The sequence below is a fragment of the Schistocerca serialis genome, chromosome 1 (genome assembly GCF_023864345.2).
Source record: "Schistocerca serialis cubense isolate TAMUIC-IGC-003099 chromosome 1, iqSchSeri2.2, whole genome shotgun sequence".
NCBI classification, from domain to species: domain Eukaryota; kingdom Metazoa; phylum Arthropoda; class Insecta; order Orthoptera; family Acrididae; genus Schistocerca; species Schistocerca serialis.
The window spans coordinates 703371907-703385197 of NC_064638.1; the positions used below are offsets into that span (position 1 = coordinate 703371907).

The following is a 13291-nucleotide window of genomic DNA, read 5'->3' on the forward strand; positions in this document are numbered from 1 at the left end:
GATAATAATAACTGGTAACAGATCATTATTGAGGGAAGAAATGGTAAAGAATGGTACAGCTCTTAATTTCCAGAATGAATTATCACTCTACAGTGGAATGTGCACTCTTATGAAACTTCTTGGCAGATTAAAGCTGCATGCCAGACCAGGAACCTACCTTTCACGTCTTGGTTGGAGCCCCAGTTTGGAAACAGTTTCAAACTGCAAGGAAGTTTCAACTATTAATTTGTTTGAAAGTGATACTGTGAGATAATCTCATGATTATGCCGTGGCTTCCACAAGGTAAATATTACACAATGCATGAATATAATGTTACAGCCTGACCATCAATAGCATAGTACATAAGCTCTCCATTAGAATACACTCAGTTATATGTGAAGGTCAGAATTTCTTAGTTCCCATTAATTTTGTAAGATGGTATATTTTCTGATTTGAATATAATGACAATGATAGCAGAAAACAATTTTTTCATCTCATTTAGTACCTTGCACGAAGTAACTTGCTGATTGCAGTACCAATCACGTGAAAAGACATACAGTAAATTGGATACTCAGGACATTTTCTTGCCACATAGCAGAATCAATTTAGTAGCTTGCTTTTTAATTGAACAGAGGAATAATTTTCCCAAAGAAGCTCCTGAAGATGAGATGATTTATAGGAAGCATCTGGCTCCAGAGTCTGGATCCTCTGCGACATACTGTATATTTATCCATCAGGAAATGGTATCGGTTACCAAGAGGCATTTTTGCTGTTCCCAAAAGCAGAATGTTGGTCAGTGTTGAAGGCACCATTTGGATGCAGATTCTAAAATGAGAATTTTATATTTGTGTAATGTGGATAGTCCTAAGTAGATCGCACTGTGATAAGAGATAGACTATAATCTGACTGAGGCTGCACCAGCAATTGATACACGATGGGCATTTTGGCAAGATGAGTTTCTCGCCAAATATGCCCGACACACAGAGCATATCTATTCACTCTTACCTTATATCATTATGATTACTCTCCAGTTCACACTTGAGAGTTTGGCAGAGGGTTCATAGAACCTCTTTCAGACTTTTTCTCGACCATTTCACTCATGAATTGCATGTAGATAAATTGAACAGTTAAATCTCTCTGTGGGAGCTCTGATGTCTCTTGTTTTATTTTATGTATGTATGTGAGAGCCAACAAAATATTTTGACATTTTGGATTGTTTGTTTGACCCTCAGAAGATGATGTCTGATATGGGTATAGCATGACACAACTTAGTTTCAAAAATTGTGCAGTCAACTTTCCTGACTTCACTCACAGAGCAACATACTGTTTATGAATAACTACTTAGAAATGAAGTGATATAATGAGCCCATTTTTACAAATCAGTCCTCAAATATTAGAACAGCATAATAGCAATTTTATTTGACATCCTTTGCTTATCAAATAAGACAAAAAATGGTTCAAATGGCTCTGAGCACTATGCGACTTAACTTCTGAGGTCATCAGTCGCCTAGAACTTAGAACTAATTAAACCTAACTAACCTAAGGACATCACACACATCCATGCCCGAGGCAGGATTCGAACCTGCGACCGTAGCGGTCACGCGGTTCCAGACTGAAGCGCCTTTAACCGCACGGCCACACCGGCCGGCTCAAATAAGACACTGAAATTCATTGTTGGACCATGAATTTATTTGGACTCAATTTCAAGCAGTACATTTTTCAGCTTCACATAGCAGATCAAATGGCTAAACTGAAGTGGGAATATTGGAACCATAAAGTTCTCTTGTAATAAATCACAGAACATTGGAAGTAGTATTTTTTCTCCAAAGCCTTGAAATCAAATGTTGAACTGCTGTTGATCACATACATACAGTGATTTACTGTAAAGTGTTCAAGTCTTTTTCTGTTTTAAATACCAAATAATATTGCTTTCTTGTACTTGCTGAGATTCATTCATTATTGTTTCACTTGTTTTGAGACTAATGGCCCACTTAATATAGTGTTTGACATTGATATATAAACATTATTTATAACTGAATATGAATCAAAAGGCTACTGTTAACTGTTGGATATTCATTCACAAATGACATAATATGCTTGATATCTGTCTTAACTTGGGCTAAATTCCAATGTAATTGACAAAAATATTGTAACTTACACTAAGTTTTAAAATGAATGCCCATTTCACTATAAACCACTTGAACACAGTGCATATGATGTGATTTACCACTCAGACACAATATGTACAAATAATTTACATTAAGTGGATTGTGCAGGCATACATTGTACACCAGGCACTAATACAAGAGGTGGACAAAAATATGCAAACACCAGGAGAAATACATACTTGAACGTTACTGCAGATGGTAGCCAAGCCTGCAGGTTGCAGTGCTGAATTTGAGGACAAATGGCACCTGTGCAATGTTCTCAATATATTGCAAGTGCCGTTGTGGTCAGCACAATGTTCTGTGTAGTTGTGAGTGCATTAGGTTGTAGCTCAGTGCATTTGAACATACACAAATTGATGGTGCTTGTATGGCGAGTGCTTCCATAACCAAGGTAACCAAAATGTTAGGTGTTTTGACAGTCACTATATTGAAGAGTTATACTGCCTACACCAAAACTGAAAAAAAATCATCTCCTAAGTTATGGTGTGGATAAAAGTGCTTGTTGAGTGAACATGATGGACAGTCATTGAAGAGGATTTGTGATGAAAAATGAGTATGACAGCTGCAAAGTCACTGCAGAACCAAATGCTACACTGAACAAATCCAATGAGGACCAGAACAACACAAATGGAGATCTGTAAGCAGGGAATTGCAGGGCAAGCAGGAATTGCAAAACTGCTCATCAGTGATGCAAATGTCCATAACAGGAAAACATGGTGCTGAAGCTATAATATCTGGACTATGGAGCAATGGAAGAATGTCGTTTGGTTGGATGAGGCTTGTTTCATAACTGTTTCAAACTAAAGTTATGTCCCAAGAGTGAAGTACACTGGGGGCTTACCAATGATTGTGGCAGTTATGTCATGGTATTCCATGGGTTCCATGGTTACTCTGCAAAGTCGCATTACTGCCAAGTATTATGTGACCATTTTGGTTGACCAGGTCCATCCCATGGTACAATGTTTGTCCCCAGTGGTGGTGCTGTATTCCAAGATGACAGAGCCCCTGTTCACACAACTTGTATTGTCCAAGACTGGTTTTGTGAGCATGAGGATGAATTGTTGCCTCTCCCCTGGCCAGCACAGCCATCAGATCTCAATAATATTGAGCCTTTGTGGTCTACTTTGGAGAGAAGGAAATCTGATTGCTATCCACCTCTCTCATCATTACCTGAACTTGACACTATTTTGCAGGAAGAATGATGTAAGATTCCATTGAAAACTATACAGGATCTGTATTTGTTTATTCTGAGATGAGTGGAAGCTGTTGTGAATGTCAATAGGTTTCCTACACTGTATTAAGTATGATGATGTGTTTTTGGTGTTTCCATATTTCTGCCCACCCCATGCACATTAATACTGCTTTCTTTCAGTCAAAATGTGGCAGGCGTGCTAAGAGAATGTAATGTGATTTTATGTAACATGTGTTCTTGTAGTAAAGGAAACCAAGAAGATGTTTAGGAAATATATTAAAATTAAGTGAGAAGTGCTCATGGAAGGCGCATATTCAGGTCAAAAGATTTCACAACTAATGGGCAGCTAATTGGCATGGCCCTTCTTTCTAACCTTTCACAGCCTAACCCTCTTTCGCCCTTGAGTGAAGAAGGAACTAACAGTTCTGAAACTTAGAATGATTATTTCATCTTTTTCTGTTTCTAATGGCAATAATTAGAAGTATTTTATCCATGAATGTAAGTTAAGACTCTTAATTTGTGCTAAAGTAATTTATTCATTCATTGAAATTCTACTTCATTATTGTATATCCTGGAACACTTACTAAGATAAATATCAATTTGCCTTAATGATCTCTAATGATCTAAATCTGTCAAACTGGTTTAAGTTTTTGATGTAATAAGTAATTTGTTCAAGCATTACTTCTTCAAAAAAGTAAAATGAATAATAATTTATTTTACTTGCAGTAGAATTTAGCCTTTACCCAGTATCCTGATCTACATGAAATATTTTGTTATACTGAGACAGATTTGAAAGTTAGACACTATCCTTTGGCATCCATATTCGACCACAAAAAATTGAGAGAAACAGTAATACCCGTCTTAAGACATTACACTGAAGTCTCAATACACTTTGTGAAACAACAACTAGAAATATGAGTACCCTGTGGGTTTATATAAACACCATAAATATACATACATGAACCATAAGGGATATTATCTCTAGAAGTATTACCAAAATACTCCACAATCTTTCCACTTAATCAATACTATTATAGGTGATGATTTAAGCATTACACATCTTCATTAAAATTCCTGAGGCCATGTTGGATTTTCTTACTGAGTTGATATTTTTGTAAATTAATGGTAAATAATTTAATTTGTTAACACATGCAATTTTGTTTGAACCAAGAAGAAATGTTCTATTTTGTGAGAATTTGTTATGTTGCATATAGTGAATCTTTCACTTTCTTAAAATAGGGGATGAACTAGTTAATGGAAGACAACTGATGTACCAAGTAATTGTGAACACATCTCTAAATACAATATTAGCTAGTTTGAGAATATCCTTAGATTGTAAGCTGTAATATTCCTTTGGTTTTTAATGTGGAAGAAACAGGTAAAAAGATCTCTGAACAGCAGGCATAGATATTCACATATTTTGATGTTCTTCATCTTGGATTGTGAAAATGAGGTCACATTAATTGCCGTACATGGCATAAAATTATTCAAGCTCAATAGTTTTAAGGATTGCCATTTTAGTGACTGACTCAGTTGCATGTAAATTGTGAGACAACCTATTTCAGTGTACACAACCATTTTCAGGTCAATTTTCACTACAAGGTGATACAGTAGAATTAAGACTGTAACAGATGAGATTGTCAAGACAACAGATTTAGAAGATGATTGAGTAACTGGAAACACTTTGTCTTAGAAATAACATGCAACTATGATGGGAGATAAACTGTCATTAAAAAACAGAGGTTGCTGATTTGTCTGGCCAATATGTGTCCACTACTTAGAATGGTATTTCTAGATCATCTGATTCAAAGACTTATGTTTAATATGTCATTACACTGCTTTGCTGATTGGTCCTCCAGTAATTTTAATTTTCTGATTTTATAAACGGTCACACACTGTTCCACTAGAGTGTAGTATTCATGAATTTCTAATTTCTTGGTGAAATGGTACAAAATTTCACAGAATATAGTTTCAAATAATACTTATAAGTTATCTGTGCTTTTCTGGAGTAAATTCATGGATTATTTACTTTGAGCTGTTCTTATAAATAAGATAATAGCATAATTTAGTAAACATGTTTAATTAATAAAGGGAGAGAGTCCAAAGAAATTTCAATGATGTTTAATAAAATATTAACCATGCAGCCATGAAGTACATAATGTTCAATCTTGATGAGAAAACAGTCCCTGAATATGTAAATCCTATCTATTCTGTTTGTCACTGAATATATATAGATGCTACGTATTATGTTCACTTAAGAATTATAAAAGAACAAAACATTACAGATCTAAAGTAGTATTTTCAAGCCAGAGGCACTTACAGAGAAAAATGTCATGTGCAAAACTTTTGTAAGGCAGTTAATTATTAGGTTCAAAAGAACTATAACTTAAGTTTTCTCAAAAATGTCATCTACGCAGACCACTGCAGTTTCTGTTCTGTCGATTATACTATGATCGTAGTTCAGTAAAAGCAGTGAATGATAATTCCCTGCACCATCGTAGTTAACCCTCAAGACAGTTGCTGTTTTTCTGAGACCTAACTTTGTTTAAATCATGGTATTACATCCATCCTTTTCCTTCCTTTAGATCCATTGCCGTTGACATCCATTGCCGTTGACATCCCTCCCTCCTGCACATCCAAAAATTCTTTCCGTAATATTAGTAAGGCAGGAAATCCATTATGCACAAATTGTGGTGATACAATTTTTATGTATATAAGACACACAACAATTCCTTAATGCAGCCCTATTATGTAGGGCAACTGTTAACTGCTTTTGGCAGTTCAAAGTTGCTCTTTGGATGTGATATATTCCTAGCTTTTTGTAACAAGTGACACTAGCTAGATACTTTTAATGTTACATTAGAAAAGGTATAGGCTACTAGGATTTTACTGTCAATATCTAGCATGTATTTGTGGTCTGATATGTGTAGTGATTTGGATGCATGCTCTGATTTCAGTAGCTACCGTCTAAAGTTAATCATCGAACTAACTGAAACATTCTTTGAGTTTTGTTTTTTTGCTAGTTCTTGTGGGTGAATTTCAAGTTTTCTTGCTGCATATTTTTTTAACAGTCAAACATATGTTATTAAAATAATTTGAAGTCATTTACACAGGTTTATCACTCAGTATTTCCCAAAAAACAAATTTTATTTCAGAAAAAATAGGATTTTAATTTATAGTTATCTCTTTCTTTAGTTTTCTATAATCTAAAGAACTGTATATACTAATTCTGCAATCTGAATGTTGCAGGTCCCGGGCAATCTGATATGTAAGACAGGAATGACATTGGAACCGTGTCTGAAGTGAAACATGGTAGTTCTCAACATCCACTGGAACAAATTGTTGCTTATTAGCATATTTTAAGTTATCTAAGGATGTTGTACTGAAGTGTACTTACCACAATAATGCTTTTCACTTGTTTGACTTTTTATTATTTCTTGTACCATAATGCTTGAATAAGGATGTTGTTTAAACTTTACATATGTAAAGCTTCTTGTCTGAGCATCGTTCAGGGGTTTATAACTCATGAGTTATGTGTGAAGCACTTGCTATAATCTGTGCACTCAATGAAGGAAAATTTTCTGTGTAAATACTTTACAGTTTACCAACTATGAGGACAGCCAAACACAGTCATTATAAACATAATTGTCAGAACAAGGACATCATTCTGACTGCTGTGGATAGTTACATGATGAAATAACATAAAGTGAAATTCTATGAGAAATCACTTATAGAGTGTATTATATTTAATATACTATCCATAAGAAATAAACAAATGCTACATAAATTTTCAGATAAATTTATAAGATAACTCAATAAAGACTTTGAATTTTGCTTTGATCTGCAGATTGCAGGGAACAGCGTGTTAGACAGTTTGAACTCATATAAAGGGCAGATCAGTGCACGAAAAAAATTTTGACATTTACTGTCACCTCAAATTTATGATACTCATGTAAAAGGAGTGGAAGGAAAAACTGTGATTGCTATTAGTGATAAACATAACACTATCATTTTGTTATTTCTCCTGTAGTAAAATGCTTTGTAATGTAGTCCAGAGTGTGTGTATAGCCATAATACAAGAAGAATTCAGTTCCTTACTAACAAAAATGTTGCAAAGAAAGAAAGAGATTGCTCAGAACATTGAAAACTTTTAGAGCTATTTCCTTTCTTTTTCTTAAAAAAAGTGTAACAAATGTTCAACTCTGCTAAGAAATTGTAAATTTGGATCAGTCCATGATATACTACATCTCTGACACTGAGCTGCAGTGAGCCACAGTGTGAGAAGAAAAACCTATCCCTCAATTTGGTTTTACGTTATATACATGTATATACGTTTGTGTAAAATTTTTATTTGCTATCTTTTTAGTTTCAGAATGATACATAATATTTATGTCACAACATGTTCTTAGATAAATATGCAGAAAATGCAGTTTTATCTATTTTTACTTAGATGAAAGTCTTCCTAACATCACATATTTGTAAGGGATGATATCCTCAGATACTGGTCCCTCTGATGCTTCAAAACTTGTGAGGCTCATATGAGGACATTAAGGAGCTCAGACACTTGTAGTGGCATGTCATAAGATGTTGTACAACAGAAATTTAGTAATATACCTCTGTAAATTCTGCAATAAAATAGTATCATAGTCCAGTCTCCCATAAAACATTAGGTTTTTAGAAAACTGTGTTTTCTCTTTAATTTTTGCTCTACTCCCAATGCTAAGTTATTCATTATACTTATCCACAGTGATATTTTTCCATGAAAATATTATTTTTCAAGTAAATTTAGCAACATTTAGTTTTATTCAGGCTGAAAGGTATAGACATATCAGAGAAGGCTGTGACTGAATGCAATTTAGTTATCTGCAAATCTGTTTGAGAAACATGACAGGCACTATTGGTAGTATATTTTATCAGTGAGTAGTATTGCAGCATCTGCTGTAAAGTTCTGTTACATATTAAATCCAAGGAAGTAGATAGTTTTCTCCAGTTATTTCATACTGTGTAGGCAGGAGTAGATGATAAATTAATTTTCTTACTGGACTATTTTATGCCATTGAGTATTAACACAGGAACAAATTATTTGTAGGACAATATAATGACAATAAGCAGGATTACATTGTCAGAGCCTTGAGGTAAGGTTTTTGTATTATGAAAGTTGACGAAATTTGGGTAATGTCGAATATGAATTCTACACACATGAAACTGTGCTTCTTTTATTGTTAAAGAACAAAAAATTGCTCTGTATAATGTGGATTTCAAGTCACAATAAAACTTTTGTTTTTATTTTAGTAATTAATGTGTTTTCCTTCTTTCAAAAAAAACATTTTTCAGAAGTAATTCAAAGACAATATTTCACCTCAGACATTATTACAATTATATAACATCATCTATAACTTCCAAAAGGAATGAATGTATCAAAACTTAAAAACACTCATTATCAAGCTTTTAACATGTATTCATTTCAAAATTCTACATTGTATAGCACCCATAATGCATATTAGAGATATTTGTGTCCTCACAAGCAATTCATTGCAAACTAACAATCTGCATTTGTTGACACATCAATGTACAAACTTTATTACTTTTATGATACATCTTCAAATAAAACACATTCTGATTTTTCTTATGCAAATAATTATCTTCTGCAGCAATTGGTGTTTGCTTATAAGAAAAAAATCTTTTATTTTAGTAGCTTGAAATTGTCATAGTCTTTAGTTGCTATGTTCACATGGTTTATCCAGAAGAATTCATCACCATCAGCAACTACACTTCCACTCATTAGTCATCAGCCATATATGACATCTGTTCAAAAAATCTGGAACTTAGTCCACAAAATTTTTCTATGCTCACCTTTTGCTTATTGTGCATGGTCTCCTTTGAAATACTCTCCTCTGTAACTGATGCACTGCTCCCTATGCTGTTTCCACTTCTGGAAGCAGTTTTGGTATGCCCCTTGCTGTACCACGCAAAGCGCCATCTGCGAATTTTCTTTTATCTTGTCTGTCATTGCAAATCTTCATCCTTTAATGAGGGTTTTCAACTTTGGAAGTAAAGAAAGGTCTGCAGGCACCAGGTCTGGAGAGTACAGAGGTTGAAGCAGCACAGTGATTTTTCTCATTGTGTAATAGTCACACAACAACAGAGATGAATGTGTAGATGCGTTATCATGGTGCAATAGCCATGAATTGTCTTGCCACATTTTAGGCCATTGCCTTCTCACATATTCTCACACATGTCACAACACATCCCAATAATACCATCAGTTAACAGTTTGTCCCTGTGGCATGAATTCATGATGATCATGATGAACTAATTGTTCAAAGTTAAAGAAAAGTATCAGCATGGCTTTGATATTTGACCTGAGCTGACGAGTTTTCTTTAGTCTTGGAGTACCTTTCCCAACCCATTGTGAAGACTGAACCTTGGTCTCAGCATCATAACCATAGATCCATGTCACATCACCAGTTATGATTCTCTTAAGGAACATCTCATTTTCATTTGTGCAATTCGAAAGTTCTTCACAGACTGCAAGACGAAGATCTTTCTGGTCTTGACTCATGAGGCATGGGACAAACTTGGCAGCAACACAATGCATTCCAAGATGCTGTGCCAGGATTTCATGACATGATCTACCTGAAATGTTACATTCTTCCACAACTTCTGGGGCAGTCAACTTTCAATTGGCATGACAGTTGCATTGACATTCCAAACACGAGCATTGTTGATAGACATTGGAGGACCTTCTGAACGAGGATCATCTTTAACTTCCGTCCAGCCTCCAGCCATTTATAAACGACATGAAAAATTCATAACACTCATTCCTGTAGGCCTTCACCATCATTAGGTGTGTCTCTGTAAAGGTTTTCTTGAGTTTCATGCAAAATTTAATACAGGTAAGTTGCTCCTCTATCTCTCCTGTCTTGAAATTTGCAAGCTGTGTGACCAATAACTAACAGATATATATCAATGAATCTTTCAGCAGTTACACATTAAACACAGGTGTGTGGAGGGATGCCAAGTGCATTTCGCTCAAACACATCATTGGCGAGAAGTTACAAATGTTCTGAAATTTTTGGACAGACCTGGTTCATACATCTTGCTCCCGCATGTTTTTAATTTCACCTGCCAAAATTCCAATAGTTTATCACATCAGTCTTTTCTTATTTATTGGAATGCACAGTTAGTTGGGATAAATAACATAGCACCTTACAGTACAGATATGCCTCAGTGGCAATCAGTTAGAATAATTAATGACTCCAGGACAAATGTTGTTAAAAATGGTTTACAGGAGATGGCAGGGATATAATTTATAATGAACCAATTGCTAACATAAAATTTAATTTTTTAAAATTTATTTATTCATCCTGTAAATCTCTACAAAGTATGGGATGTTATTTGCACATGAGAATGCATACTGTCACAAACACCCAAATACAAGTTACGTATAACATCAACATTTATTTTAACAGCACAATAAATTGATTCTATTTGATCCTACTTTATCAGCAGTAGCCATTTTTGCACATTCTTGCTTTAAGACTGTTGTACTTAAGACGGTTTAAAAATTCTGGCACTAAAAGGAAGGAGTGATGTAATAAGAACGCTCTTAGCAATGTATGAAACAGTGGAAATGAAACAATAAATTTTATTTTGCATGGCAGACTATCATACATTTTTAGTGGAGGTTTTCAGTGCTGTTGTCCTTACTGACTGGATGCGGAGCTTGTCATTTTGCCTGGTATTATGTTCATGTATATTAAAGTTTTTATCCATCCTTTTGAAATTCTTCCTCACATACTTACAAGTTTCTAGAATATAAAGACAGGTGAGAGGGGGGTTTGAAAACTTCTGAAAGAGGTTCCTGCAGGAGTCAGTCTGCTGCGCATGGTGCATTGCTCTTATAGTTCTTTTTTGGATCAAGAAGATGACTGAGCTAGCCGATGTGCAACCCCAGATATAATTCTGTATTGCGGAATACTGTGGAACTATTCAATGTAAGCAATTCGAACAGTGTGAAAGCTTGTTTTGTGTGCAAGTAAACGTAGGCTGTGGCATACTTTTTTTAGTGTTGTATTTGTTTTTGTTATATGTGTGTGTCATTTAAAATCATGTTGAAGCCATAAGCTATACATTTTGTTTCCACTGAGTGAGTAATTCCACTGGTGCTAGAGAGTGAGGTGGCACAGTGGTTACCATACTGGATTTGCATTCAGGAGGATGACGATTCAATCCTGCATCCAGCCATCATGATTTAGGTTTTCCGTGATATTCCTAAGTCACTTCAGGCAAATGCCAGGATGGTTCCTTTGAAAGGGCACGGCTGACTTCCTTCCCTAATCCGATGAGACTGATGACCTTGTTTTTGGTCTCTTCCACCAAATCAACCCAATCTTCTGGTGCTTATTATCGCAGAGGTGTTGCAGGCTTCCCCTTTTAAATAGAAAATAAGAATAGTTGTTTTGGATGTGTTTATTATTAGTTTATTTTCTCCAACCAGTCATTTAGCTGATCTGTAACTTTATTTATGTATTTTTTAAATCTATGTTAGTATTTCCCCTGTATGAAGGATGCTAGTGTCATATGCAAACAAGGTATTTATTTGCAATTCTTTGCCTAGATCAAGGTCATTTATGAATAGAAGGAAAAGGATAGGCCCAAGAATCGATCCTTGATGGACTCCACTTTTGATTATTACTGCATCTGAAAAATTTGTACTAGTGCTCCCATTTAGTTCATGTGTTCATCTTAATGCGGTGCCTCTCATGACATATTTTTGGAATTCTTCCAACACGATTCGGTGTCCAAGATGTCAAAACGTTTGCTTGGATCTGACAAAACCCAGCAACATTTTTTTTTCTATCCGGTGCTTCTAGAGCATTTCGTAAGAAATTATATATGGTAGATTTATTTTTCCAGAAACCATGCTGGGCATCAGTGAGGATTTGGTTCTTATCCAGAAATTCCATTAATCTGTTATATACACTGAAACACCAAAATAAACTGATATAGGCATGTGTATTCAAATACAGAGATATGTAAACAGGCAGAATACAGTGCTGTGGTCAGCAATGTCTATTTAAGATAACAAACATCTGACACAGTTGGTAGATCAGTTACTGCCACTGCAATGGCAGGTTATCAAGATTTAAGTGAGTTTGAATGCGGTGTTATAGTCAGTGTATGAGCTATGGGACATAGTATCTCTGAAGTGGCAATGAAGTGAGGATTTTCTCATATGACATTTTCACAAGTGTACCATAAATATCAGGAATCGGGTAAAACATCAAATCTCTGACATCGCTGCGGCCAGAGAAAGATCTTCCAAGAACAGAACCAATAATGCCTGAAGAGAATCATTCAATGTGACTGAAGTACAACCTTCCACAAATTGCTGCAGATTTCAATGCTAGGCCATCAACAAGTGTCAGCGTGTGTACCATTCAACGGAACATCATCTATATGGGCTTTTGGAGCCAAATGCCCATACATGTACCCTTGCTGACTGCATGAAACAAAGCTTTACACCTTGCTTGGGCCTGCCAACACTGGCATTGGATGGTTGATGACTTGAAACATGTTGCTTGGTCCAACGAGTCTCATTTCAAATATGTCAAGTGGATGGACATGTACAGGTAAGGAGATATCCTCATGGATCCATGGACTCTGCATGTCAGTGGGGGACTGTTCAAGCTTATGAGGGCTCTGTAATGGCGTGGGGCATATGCAGTTGAAGTGATATTGGACCCCTGATATGTCTATATTGAACTGTGACAGGTGACATGTAAGTTTGCGTCCTGTCTCATCATATGCAGCCATTCATGTCCATTGTGCATTCTGACAGACTTTGGAAATTCCAGCAGGACAATGCAACATCTCTTAATGTCCATTGTGCATTCTGACAGATGTATACAATTCCAGCAGGACAGTGCAACATCCTACAAGTCCAGAA

General features: G+C 35.5%; 1 protein-coding gene across 1 annotated transcript in view; it reads left to right on the forward strand.

Moving 5' to 3' along the window:
- Nucleotides 1-8634, forward strand: part of LOC126480902 (uncharacterized) — a 750870-nt gene extending 742236 nt beyond the window's left edge. The window contains exon 15 of the mRNA XM_050104302.1: nt 6589-8634. The gene's annotated coding sequence lies outside the window, so the exon portion shown is untranslated. The remainder of the gene's footprint in view (nt 1-6588) is intronic.
- The last annotated feature ends 4657 nt before the right edge of the window (nt 8635-13291 follow it).